The sequence below is a fragment of the Cibotium barometz genome, chromosome 26, assembly GCF_041138505.1.
Source record: "Cibotium barometz isolate CiBa-2024 chromosome 26, ASM4113850v1, whole genome shotgun sequence".
In the NCBI taxonomy this organism is placed as follows: Eukaryota; Viridiplantae; Streptophyta; class Polypodiopsida; order Cyatheales; family Cibotiaceae; genus Cibotium; species Cibotium barometz.
In genome coordinates, this window is record NC_141071.1 from 24,261,106 (window position 1) to 24,273,664 (window position 12,559).

Sequence of the window (12,559 nt, forward strand, 5' to 3'; positions counted from 1 at the left end):
TCATTATTTGGGGATACAATTTAAGCAGTGTGATGGAGGTATTGCTTTGTGTCAGACAAAGTATATTGAAACATTGTTGCGGAGATTTGGCCTTGAAGACTGCAAGCCTATTGCTACTCCAATGGAGACAGGTTTGAAGTTGAGTCTTCATGATGCTGGAGATCACTTTGATGTCACACTCTATCAGACAGCTGTTGGTTGCCTCATTTATGTATGCATTACGAGGCCAGACATTCAGTTTGCAGTCTCACAGGTGAGCAGATTTATGCATAGCCCAGGCATTAAGCATTGGCAGGCAGTGAAGCGTATCTTTCGCTATTTGAGTGGTACTCGGCATCTTGGGTTGTTTTATCCCAAGGGGGGATCATTGCCGCCAGATTTACATGCTTTTTCAGATTCTGACTGGGCTGGTTGTTATGACACACGCGTGTCCACGAGTGGTTTTTGCTTCATGCTTGGAAGCTCATGCATATCATGGTTGAGCAAGAAGCAGCCTACTGTGGCCACTTCTAGTTGTGAAGCTGAGTACAGGGCAGCTTTCACAGCTACGGTTGAGTGTGTGTGGCTCAGACGCCTTATGGCTGATTTGGGTGTTGGGCAGCCATCTGCCACCACCCTCTTCACTGACAGTCAGAGCGCATTGGCAGTTGCGCGGAACCCAGTGTTCCATGCTCGTACGAAGCACATTGAGGTGCACTACCATTATGTCAGGGAGAGACTCTCTGCAGGAGAGATCAGTTTGGCTTATGTGCCAACACAGGATAACCTTGCAGACCTTTTCACAAAGGCTCTGCCTCGTGAGAAGTTCGAAGCTTTTCGCAAAGCTTTGGGCTTACTCCCTTTTGTGGATTCGTCCACATAGCTAGACACTTCCCTATGCATGAGTGCTAGCTCTTGTTCACCGCATCACTCCAGGGGGGATTTGTTACCATATTATAGTAGTGATGTGTGTGAACACACTTAGGACCGCCGGGGCACTTTTTCCCTCACTAGGAGGTTTTTTCCCCCGTGCATTGTATATACGCCCATTATCTTCTAGGGCTTGTTATCTTTCATTTTTGGCACTCATAATACACTACTGTGTTGTGCTCAAGCTTCCTCATCTTCTTGAAGTTGTGTGTGCATTCCTGCAACCCTAATTCCAACACAGAGAAAGCTCACCTTTACTACATTAAGCTTGGTATGATATACTATGCGATGTAATTCTTGATTATGATTTTGCTTTTCCAGCATGCTTCTTGGAATATGGTGGCTAGTTGTTTGACTTTAAAAATCAATTAATTTTGTAGATTTGAGCAATTGGGCACCATCTTGCTCTACATAGAGAGAATCCAGCAATGAGTGATTGTCTAAGGACCTTGTCTAATGTATTAAACCACTTATCAGCTTTGCCTTCAAGGCAAAGGCCAAAAAGCACTAACATTCGTAAGGTCATCAATTCTCCCAAAAGCTTTGCAAACTCAATCAAACTTTTCCAAGTATTGGATGAGATCTTTGTAACTACCATCAAATTTAGTTAGTAACGAGTCACTGGGGGGCAATCCCAATTCAAGGTCTCTTACATAAGTTACAATCAGGTTTTGGAAGATCGTTGCATCACATTATTATGAGAGAACCTTGATGGTCTTGCTCCACTACAAGGGTTGAGCTTCTTCCAAAGACTAGGCATGTGAATGCTCTTTTCATGAAGTTCATTATGCTCTTAATTGAACCAATAGGCAAATGTGGGGTGGCTTGGTTCACGACATTGCCCATTTTTGGGTATTCACCATGCCCTCCTCCTAAATCTAGGCTAATTTGGATCATTTCTTCCCAAGACTCCTTGCTCAAGGTGGTCTCAATTTAAGCCTACCTTCTTAGAGAACTCTCTTGAGCATTAGTCAATTAATGAGACCGAAGGCTAGATGGGTATGAAGAAGTTTGGCAGTTGAGTATGTTTTTATTTTCCAACAATTTCCCTAGACCGGACGTGTATGAAGGGCTTTTTTTTGGTGTGAGAAAACTAATATTTTTTGGCTCACAAGATGATAAATAGTAAGCTAGAACACATAGGTTGTAGCGGAGGAACACATATCAACTAATTTTGGAAAAAACGATTTCGTCATGCCATTGCAAGTCCAACATCTAAAATCACATCTTTCAAAATACTGAAAATGTATTCACATGACTTGTTCTATCCTTTGGTGTCCATAGATTCTAGAAACACGCTGCCATGAATAGACGATGCAAGCACATTGATTATGGGCCTCTTTCAAGTATTTGACCAACCGCCGCCACACACAATTGTGTAGCCATACTTTATCCACTTCTCTCATACACCAAGCAAATATTTCTCCATGCATTTTACTCCATCTTTTAGTTCCTTAACACACAAAGCTTCGTACGTCGGCGACTTGAAGCTTAGTCCCACTTCACCAATTGCTTTCACCATGTCCAAAAAGTAAGAACTTCTCACAATGAGGAATGTTCTCTACATAAAAGAACCTCCTAGTGGCGATTGTTGCATTCCTTCTTGCTTGTAGGTGCCAAGCATTTGCAAGCTTGCCTTGTACTTGACTAGCTTTAGACACTTTTTGTCTTGTAAAGGTTTGATAATGATTGTGTGAAACGTGCTCGTACATGTATTTGGTCGTACACAATGGATTACATGGATTACATGGATGACGAGTTTAAATTGAATCCGATGGCGGTTTTATGTCATGCACGATGTGAAAGATGAGTGTTTGTGTACAACAATTCAAACATGCATATTGGTTTTGCACAATGGGTTTCACATCAATCATATAATGGTGCAAAATGGTGAAATTTGTACATGATTTGGACGATACCTCCCAGGAAATAATTGAGAGTTTTTTGGATGGTTATATAGCACAGTTCCTTGGAGTTGGTTTCAATCTACATGGACATGTTTACTTCCTAGGACATAATTGTGAAAGTTTCTTAGAGCCTGGATGGGTTCTATAGCATGGTTCTTGGAGTTGGTTTCAATCTATTTAACATGAAAATAATTGATATGTTTGCTCATGTGGGTTCAAAGAGAGATGGTGATATGTTTGCTCATGTGGGCTTAAAGAGAGATGGTTCAAGGTGCGATTTCCAAAGGTATCAGGAATCGGTGTGGCATGGTTTTACCACAACTTTATAACATGTTTCACACGAGTTGATTGGGCTATAAAACTTGGATGGGTTCTTTAGCACGATTCCTTGGAGTTAAGGATCCACAATGAATTGAACCTTAAGAAGAATAAGAAGAGGCAATCTTGCCTCCCACAACCATATAGCTTTGACTCGACATCCCATTAGAGTCAAGCTAGAAGAAGAGTAGCACTAGTGGCATTGGGAATTGAAGGTAGCCCAGTATGGCATCCCCATACCATTGACCTAATTTAGAAGTTTAAGACCAAAATCCCCTTTACATATCATGAGGTCTCTCAATGTATAAACACAAACCCAACAATAGACGAGTGCTCTCTTAAGACTTGACCATAACTAAGTCTAAGCTCATAAAACTTGATCCCTAGTTTCAATTAGGATAATCCAACACTTGGGATTGATCAAGGTTATGATGAGATGAATTTGTACATGTGTTTCATTCAGATAAGCAAGATTCATAGATATTGAATTAAAAACGTTTGCGGATTTTTTAAAGTTGGCACATGAAGTGCTCATCTCAAAATGCAAATTTTAGATGCAGTGACAATAAAACTAAGGGTCCTTCATAGAATTCAATGTTGCAACTTCAGACTAAGAACTTACCTTCATGTATTTGGATTTGCTTAAGCACCTTGGCCCTTTCATGACTTTGCCATGGTTCATAACAATTTTGAATGTGTCTTTTTCACAAACCTAGTAGTGTTCAAGCAAGTTGGACAACCTCTCTGAAAGTTGATGAGCTCGTAAACATGTCATTGTGAGGGAGAATAGGCCGTGCTTGGGGGACCACATGAGTAGTGGTGTTATTTGGCACCATGGCAAGGGTGATGGTGGCAGCCATGAAGAGGGGCATCCTTGCAACAGAGGTTGTTATTACAACATTCAATAGGCTAGTTTTTCTATCTTGCTTGCTCTACTATGCTCGATTGCCACCGTTAGAGGTGTTCCTAGCTCTGCATACGAAGCAAGCAACAAGGAACACATAGTAACCTAGTCACCTTTTTTTGTTTTTTTTTTTTTTCGCGCCCAAGCAATGGGCTTTTCTTTCGGGCTGCCGCCCACGATCCGTCCTCGGCCCGGCCATTGCATCCAAGTGTGTGTTAAGTCACATGTGAAATTGCTTTCTGGCTATGGCGTCCCGCAGCAGCAGCATCATATTGGGATTGCTCTGGTGCCCTATTAAAAGCTCTGTGGCCTGTGGATTTCTTCGCCCCTTCACTTCCCAACCATCTTTTTCAATATCCCCTTCCCAAATTTCTCCTGCACAGAATTCGTCTCCTCTTGCCCAGAGCCCTCCCTCTGTGCCTTTCCTGTGCGGGCGCGGCGACAAGAAGACCAAGAAGGGCAAGCGGTTTAGAGGGAAGTTCGGAAACCCTAGGCCTAACAGAGAGCATCGCATCCGGCGCATTAGAGAACGTTGGGAGCAGCCCCCCGGCACGCCTTGGCCTGTTCCCGGACTCTCTGTAGAGGACTACCATCCCGTTTTCTGAGACGCAACACCAGGTTAAATCCACCCTTCTTTTCTGCTCTTTCCTGAGATCAGATTGCCATGGCTAGGGTTTACTAAGATTAATTGCATTTCTGCTCTTTTTGCAAAGGCTTTCTAAGTTATAATGGTCGTACCTTGAGATTCCAGATTGGCGCTTGCTATCACCATCGCTTGGGTTTGATTATCTTATGTTTATGGGGACAATTTCCTTCTTGATTTTCCCTACCATCATAGCCAATGTTTTATGGGTACTGATGAAAGGCAAGTATGTACCGTGGCTGGGTCTGGGGGGGGCTAAATCCCGAAGTAGCTATTGTACAGGGTTATGAGTAAAACATATGATGTCTAATAGAAAATGAAAATCCTCACCAAGTGCGTTGAAAATGCCCATTGACCCTTTGACATGAGAGTATGTCTCTGTTCTGCCTGGTTTTAAAAAGCACCTGAATAAATTGTTGGGTATTTCGGAGTTATTCTAGAGTCTGGTCAAGTGTCCTTAATGGTGTGAATACCCTGCGTGTGAACACCCTCTTATGTAGGGTCAAAAGATAAGGCCTTGGTGCCTATAAAAGCATGTATTTGGGTGGCACAGTGAATATCATTTGAGTTGTGCAAACTTGCTCTCTTGGCTTGAGTATCTCATCTCTCTCTCCCTCTTACTTTCTCTCTATCTCTTCATCTTGTTCAACCGTTGCCATGGCTTGAACCTTCTTCTCTCCCCTAGGTTCATCTCACTCCACCATGAAGATGATATTTTATCCTCCATAGCTGCAAGTGTGATCTCGTGGATGCCAATATGGTAAAAGAGCTAGGCTGAAGCACATCTGGGTATTTAGGGTTTCTGCACTTTTATAATTTTTGCAATTTTAGGGTTTCTACTCTTTTACGGTTTTTGTATTTTCTTTGTTGTCCCACCATGAAACTTGCGTTTTTTTGCTTCATAGTTATGCTCCACCATTATGACATGTTGGGATTTTTTTGTCTAGCTATTCTTCACCAACTGCACCATTTGTTTTCTGAACTGAGGTGTCATCATCATCATCATTTGATGTGTTTTGATGCTAGCTGCCATCATAATCATCATTAAGGCTGCTGCCACTTCCAGGACATTGCTGTCTCTGATCCTGCAGCAGCGTTTGCAACCTGACATCTGGCTCGCCTCCTGTTGTGACCTCTTCCTAGGCGGCCCACTCCTCTAGAGTCTGTAGTCAGTCCCTTGTGTGCCTTGTTCTGCCTTCTGCTTTGCCATTGAGTGAACCATTTTAATGCAAGCAGCTTGTTGGGTGCCTCATCTATCTATGTAATACGAGGCCAGACATTCAGTTTGGGGTCTCCGAATTGAGTAGGTTTATGCACAGTCTCGAAAGTAAGCATTGGCAGGCTGCCAAGCGAGTATTCCGATACTTATAGGATACTCGGTTGGGTTGGATGTTATGACATGCGAGTGTCCACTATTGGATTTTGCTTTCATCTTGGTGATGCATGTATATCATGGCTTAGGAAGAAGTAGCCAATAGTGGCTACTTCGAGTTGTGAAGCTAAGCACTCACTGTTTGTTACTTGCCAGCGTTGCCTTTCACAACGATGGGATAGAAGATTTGCGAACACTTTCACAAGAAGCAACAATTTTCTAAGCTTTTGATATGTATATTGCAAAATATAAAGAGCATAAGTTGTTCAACAACAATTATAACACAAATCCAAGGCAGGAGGCAAAGTGATGTTAGTGACCCCTAAGAAGACAGCAGTCCAGACTACAGTCTCCTTTCTGGTAGTTGCTAGTTGGCTTGCTGCTCACAAAAAGATAGGGTGGATGCTCTTCAAAATGCTCAAGTATTTGGTCGACCAGGGCTGGTTGGCCATGTGGGCCCTTTCTAGTTGCTTGATCAATCACATGCATGGAGTAAGCCTTTCCTCCCCCCCCCCCCCCCCCCCCCCCTCGTGGGAAACTTCAAAAGTATCCCTCCTCCGTTTGCAGTCTTCCCACGTTGCTAAATTTAGATAGAGTCTGGTTTGTACCATGCTTGCTTTTTTGTCCTGTCTGTCTCATGGCATGAACAAGTGGCACGGGCTAGAGCTAGATAAGTAGACATCAAAAGGCCGTAATGTGAGCCTGGTAAGGAAAGATGGTCACATGGATTCCAGTCACGGAAGGGGATGTTCCACTCTTGAGGCTGATTGCATTGGCCATTGGCCACAGGTTGCTTGATGAAAATTGATTCAAAGGAACATAAAGTGGGTAGACAATTGTCTCCTTGTTAGTATGTACTGTGGGCAGTGGCTCTCTAGAGAAAAAGCTGTCTCCATCACCCCCAGTACCGAAAAAAGTGTGGCTCTCCTTGTGAAGAGGAGTTTCATGGTTCTCCTTGTGAAGAGGAGTTTCACCATGTATGGTGGCCTTGCTGTCCATGTCGGTATTGTTACTAGATTGTAACTCCACCACACACATTTGCAAATAACGCAAAAGCTTCTTCCCACATGTTTTTTTTTGTTTTTTGTTTTTTGGTTACGCTCAAACTTTCATTGTTTAGCCTTCCTCTAATACCAATCTCATGTAGCTTTAAAAATGGAAATTGGAAACGGAAACGGCGTCTCGAGAGAGACGGTGTTTTTGTTGGAAATCAATGCTCCACCCTTGTGATTGTTAGTGTACGGGTAATGGGTTGCTCTATTTTGCAGGGCCCCTCATATAATGAGAAGCCACTTTGTATTAGGCTTGACTGGAAGCCTGACATCACCCAATTTAGACACTAAGATTGGCCATAGGTTGCTGGATAGCTCGGAGATAGCTTATGTAGATTCGGCACCATGCACTAAATAGGATGCACGCAAGTGTGGGATGTTAGACTGCACTCATAAATAGGAGAAGGTCTTCCCAGGAACACCTTGTCCTCCGATTGTGGGGATGTCAGACTGCACTCATAAACAGAAGGAGATCTTCCCAAGGACACCTTGTCCTTCGATTGAAACCAGCCTTCGGAAACTTGACAGGCGGTGAGCACAACTTAATCACACTTAAAACTCTTTATGAATTGGAATAATAAACTTGGAGAAAGAAGAAGAAAAAGAGGTGGAGCTAGAGCGCTCCTACACAAGAGACCAATAGGCCCCAAAGCGTGGCGCCCCCGCAGGTATTTATTTATCACTTGAAGTCGGCGTAGCCCTTGTACAACTTTCGAGAAGATATCTTTTGCTTTACGTAGAGGAGTCTTCTTGAAACTTTCACCCAGATTTGTGTTGTGTCACCCAGATTTGTGTTGTGTCATACAAGAGCCTTGGCCCCCCTTTTTATACAAGTTTGGGGTGAAAAGCATAGCTTTTTTCCCTTAAAAAAAAAAAAACTTCTACAAGTGCTTTTTTCTTTTTCTTTAAAAAAAAAAAATAAATAAAAAATTACATGGCGATGCGTTTTGGATTTAATGCAACTTTCTCTTCGCGTTTGGCTGCTCGACGGCTTTCTCTCTTGAGTTTTGGGCAACTGATCTATGCGCCAACTCGCCATCTAGCATAACCTGCAGTCCAGCCGCCTCTGCCACGTGGCAACTGCCACGTGGCAGCACCACGTCACCTGGACGTGCTGTCGACGTTGCTACGTTGGCTGCTACCCGGCTGTGCTTAAACATGCTCAAAGCATAATTGCAATGCTTAAGAAAAGATGTAAAATACTCAGTCCTGTGGCATATCCCCCTCTTAAAACAAAGCAATCGTCCTTGATTGTTCAGTCAAAGGATCTGCCAACTGAAACAGAACCTAAGAGACCAAGGAGAAAGCTATGTCCTGCCTATTGAAACAGAACATCTTAATAACAAAAATCAAGAGCATCCACCTCATGAATAGTCATGTCCCCCTGGATGCTTTAGCTGCTCCGCTCATGGTCATCCCATAGGACCCACAATCAACAATACATCATGAACATGAGTAAACACAGATGCATCAAGGCAAGTATCTATATACATGCATATCAAATGAAAGTCTCGAATAGGCGTCCCCATTCTCTCAAAAAGATCCGTATATCCATGAATCAAACCATGCGACTAGTACACATATATTAGAGAAGTCCCATAGCCAGATATACTGTCAGTTAAGTATCTCAGGTGTGCTGATAAGAACACCAAGCAACTCCTAGATCTCATCCAAGTGAACTCTGTGATAAGGGAGCAGAGTCACCCCCCTCTTGAGTAACAGGTAGTACTCTAGAATCCACAGCTGAACCTGTTGAAGCACTTTCTAAGGTAGGCTCCAAACCAAAAGCCTCGAGGTAAAGTTTTAGTATCCTCGGTGAATCTGCCAAGTCACCCTCCTTCATCCACTTCGAATCCATAGGTGAATACTTCACAAACTTCACCAGATATCGACGTGAAACTTTTCCTTTGACTTTTCTTTCTTTATGTGCCAAAATCTGTTCCGGTTGAAGAATCTCATCTAGTTCTTCGACTTCTCGCTGTGTCTCATCAACCTGATCTGTAGGCACCTCACCTTTGAAAGGTTTAAGAAGACTCACATGGAATGCATTATGAATCCTCCAATGATCCGGTAATTGAAGACGATAAGAAACATCCCTCATCTTCTCAATCACCTGAAAAGGCCCATAGTACCGCATACTCAGTTTAGAATATAAGTGCTGTTTACCCTTCATTTTCTTGAGTCTAGCCTTCTCAAATCTCAAAAGCACCTAATTACCCAAATCAAAACCAATGATCAACGGTGAAGGTTTGCTACTTTCGTCTGTTTCTCTTGAGTCCTTTGAAGAGCCAAGTTGACCTTCTTGTAAGCCTCATCCATATTCTCCACAAAATGATATGCCTCGAAGATCTTATCTTTTGTATGCAGGATTGGAGGTACTTTCTTCCCGCCTTCCACAATCTTGAAAGGTGCCTTACCTGTCGAAGTGTGAATGGTGTTGTTGTAAGCAAACTCTACCAAAGGAAGATACTTTTCCCACTGCTCCTTATGATCCGAAACATAACACTTCAGAAGATCCAATACAACTGAGTTGGCAATTTCCGATTGCCCGTCTGTTTGTGGATGAAAATACGATGAGAACTTCAACGAAGTCTTTATGTTCTCGAACAATGCTCTCCAAAATAAACTCGTCATTCGAGGATCTCGGTCACTAACAATAGATGTGGGCATCCCATGGTACTTGAAGATATTTGTCAAAAATACCCTCACGATTTGCTCTGCATTAATCTTCTTCCTGACTGGAATGAAATGGGCTTGCTTGTTGAAACGATCCACGATAGTCCAGATGCCATCATTCCCACTCTTTGTCCTACGAAGATCAAAGATAAAATCCATAGCAATACTCTCCCACGGTCTATCTGGAATAGACAAAGGATGAAGTAACCCAGGTGTCTTTTGACGGTCATACTTCACCCTCTGACAAATGATGCAATCACAAACAAAAGCATCAGCATCCTTGCGTATGCTAGGCCAATAAAAGAATGCCTCCAAAGCTTTTACTGTAGCCTCAATACCACGATGGCTTGCATAAGGCGGAGCATGGCATTCTGTCAAAACCTTTTGCCTCAACTGAAATGTGACACACAATTTGTCATGCATCATAAAAAATCCTTCTTTGAGAGAATAATGATCAACTCGCTCTCCTTCAGTCAAACGATCAAAAATCCGCTCAAAATCTGCGTCATGAGCATACTGTTCTCGCATATCATCCAAGTTCATGATGAAAGATAATAGAGATGGCAGCCACATGTGGTTTCCTGGACAAGGCATCCGCAACCACCTTCTTTTTTGCCATCCACATGAACAATCTGAAAGTGAAACATGGACAGAAAATTATCCCATCTCATATGCTTCTCTCAGAGCTTCGTTTGAGTAAGGAAGTATTGTAAAGTCTGATGATCACTCTGAACAATGAAATCAGCCCCAAGAAGGTAATGCTTCCAAGTAGAAAGAGCATGAATCTCCGCAAGAAGCTCCTTCTCATATACTTGTAGATTTCTTTCTGCTGGTGACAAGTTCTACTCCCATAAGCAATAACATGCCCATCTTGCATAAGAACAGCTCCAATGCTATTCCCACATGCATCACACTGTACCAAAAAAGGCTTATGAAGATCCGGTAGAACCAAAACTGGACCAGTGGTAAGCTTTTCCTTAAGCTTGTTGAAAGCTTCCATTTTCTTCTCTGTCCATCGAAATTTTACATCCTTTTTGGTTAGGTGATGTAAAGGTGAAGCAATTTCTGCAAAGAATCGGATAAACCTCCTGTAATATGAACAAAGTCCTAGGAAACTTCGCACATCATGTATAGACTGCAAATCCGGCCAATTCTTATCACTTCAATTTTCGCTGGATTCATCGTGATGCCATCCTTAGACACACTGTGTCCAAGAAAGTGAATCTCTTGCATGAAAAATTCACTCTTCTTTCCATTGACAATGCTTTTTGAGTTCCTCAAACACTTTGGTCAAATGCTCCCGATGATCCTTCTCTGAATGAGAAAACACAATCATATCATCAAAGAAGGTGTCCACAAACGCACGGTGGGGTTCGAAAATCCGATCCATCATCATGTTGAAAGTTGCTGGAGCATTCGTAAGACCAAAAGGCATGACCAAAAACTCATAAAGTCCAAAAGTTGTCCTGAAGGCTGTTTCGTGCACATCTTTTGGTCTGATGCGAATTTGATGATATCCACTCTTTAGATCAATGCGACTAAAGTAAGTTGCTCCCTGTAACCGATCCAAAATATCATCGATTCGTGGTATAGGGAATCTGTTCTTGATGGTAATCTTATTCAGTGCCTTGTAATCAATGCACCTCCGCCAAGAACCATCTTTCTTTTGTACCAAAAGCACTGGTGAACAATAAGGCGAAGAGCTCGGCTGAATCAACCCTTTGTCCAACATATCACGCACTTGGCTCATAATCTCTTCTTGTTGGACTGCATTCACCCTATAGGGTGGCTTATTTGGTGGTGAACTTCTAGGAATCAAATCGATTGCATGATCCTCAGGCCTAGCAGGCGGCAACTCCCTTGGCAAAGTCTTTGAAAAACAATCTTGAAAACTTTTGAGAAAATCCATTCTTTCCTTGTCCAACTCAGACAGGTTGGAATCTGTAGTATCCTGATTCTCTTTAACATACACTAAGTAAACAGAAAGATGTTTCTTTATTAGACGAGAAATGGCCGAGGCCGATACAACAGGAATAGATTCTCCATTAAGCTTTACATCAAGAGTGTGTTCCTTATTCTTGTGAGTGAGTAATTTTCCTATTGAAAGTATCTACCACCGCTTTAACTTTATGGCACCAAGGCATACCCAACAAAACATCACAACCCTCCAACGGCATAATGTAGAAATCATCCTCTCTGTCCGTGTAAGTCTGCACACTGAGACACAGTTTCCCAATGATCGGTGTAACCTCAACCGTATGTCCAGGGCAAGCCAAAGTAGCCTCATGCAACACACCCATCTCTTCTGGTTTGATGCCCAACTTTGCCGCAAGCTCTGGGGTGATGTTTGCACGAGCCCCAGGATCTGCCTCAGTTGGCAGATCCTTTGACTGAACAATCGAGGACGATTGCTTTGTTTCAAGTAGCTAAATGAAATGGGAAACTGTTCCATGGTGCATTCTTGCATTGCATTTATGCGTGTAAGGTTTTAAACCTGTTTTCGCATGAACCGTTTTGTTGTATGCATGAATTGTGCGTGGACGCCCTCTTGTGAACCGTGCGAGTGAAGCTGTCGTCTGACCTCGCTTGTGGGATGCAGAAAGGTGGTAAGGTAAGTATACTACTTTACTCTATGTTGCTCATTTTTCTGTTTTGCAGGTCCAGACTTTAATACGGCCCAAGTTATGAGTGAGTTTGGGTATCCACAGTGCACACTTCATTAAGGTTCGGGCAGAAAATTCATAAAGAGGTTGGACTAGTTTTCACTCTCGGTCGGCC

The 12,559-nt window shown here is 42.7% G+C and overlaps 1 long non-coding RNA gene across 1 annotated transcript in view; it reads left to right on the plus strand.

Moving 5' to 3' along the window:
- Nucleotides 1-4,195: 4,195 nt before the first annotated feature.
- Nucleotides 4,196-12,559, plus strand: part of LOC147623800 (uncharacterized) — a 29,631-nt gene continuing 21,267 nt past the window's right edge. The window contains exon 1 of the long non-coding RNA XR_015269209.1: nucleotides 4,196-4,656. This is a non-coding gene — a long non-coding RNA (uncharacterized LOC147623800). The remainder of the gene's footprint in view (nucleotides 4,657-12,559) is intronic.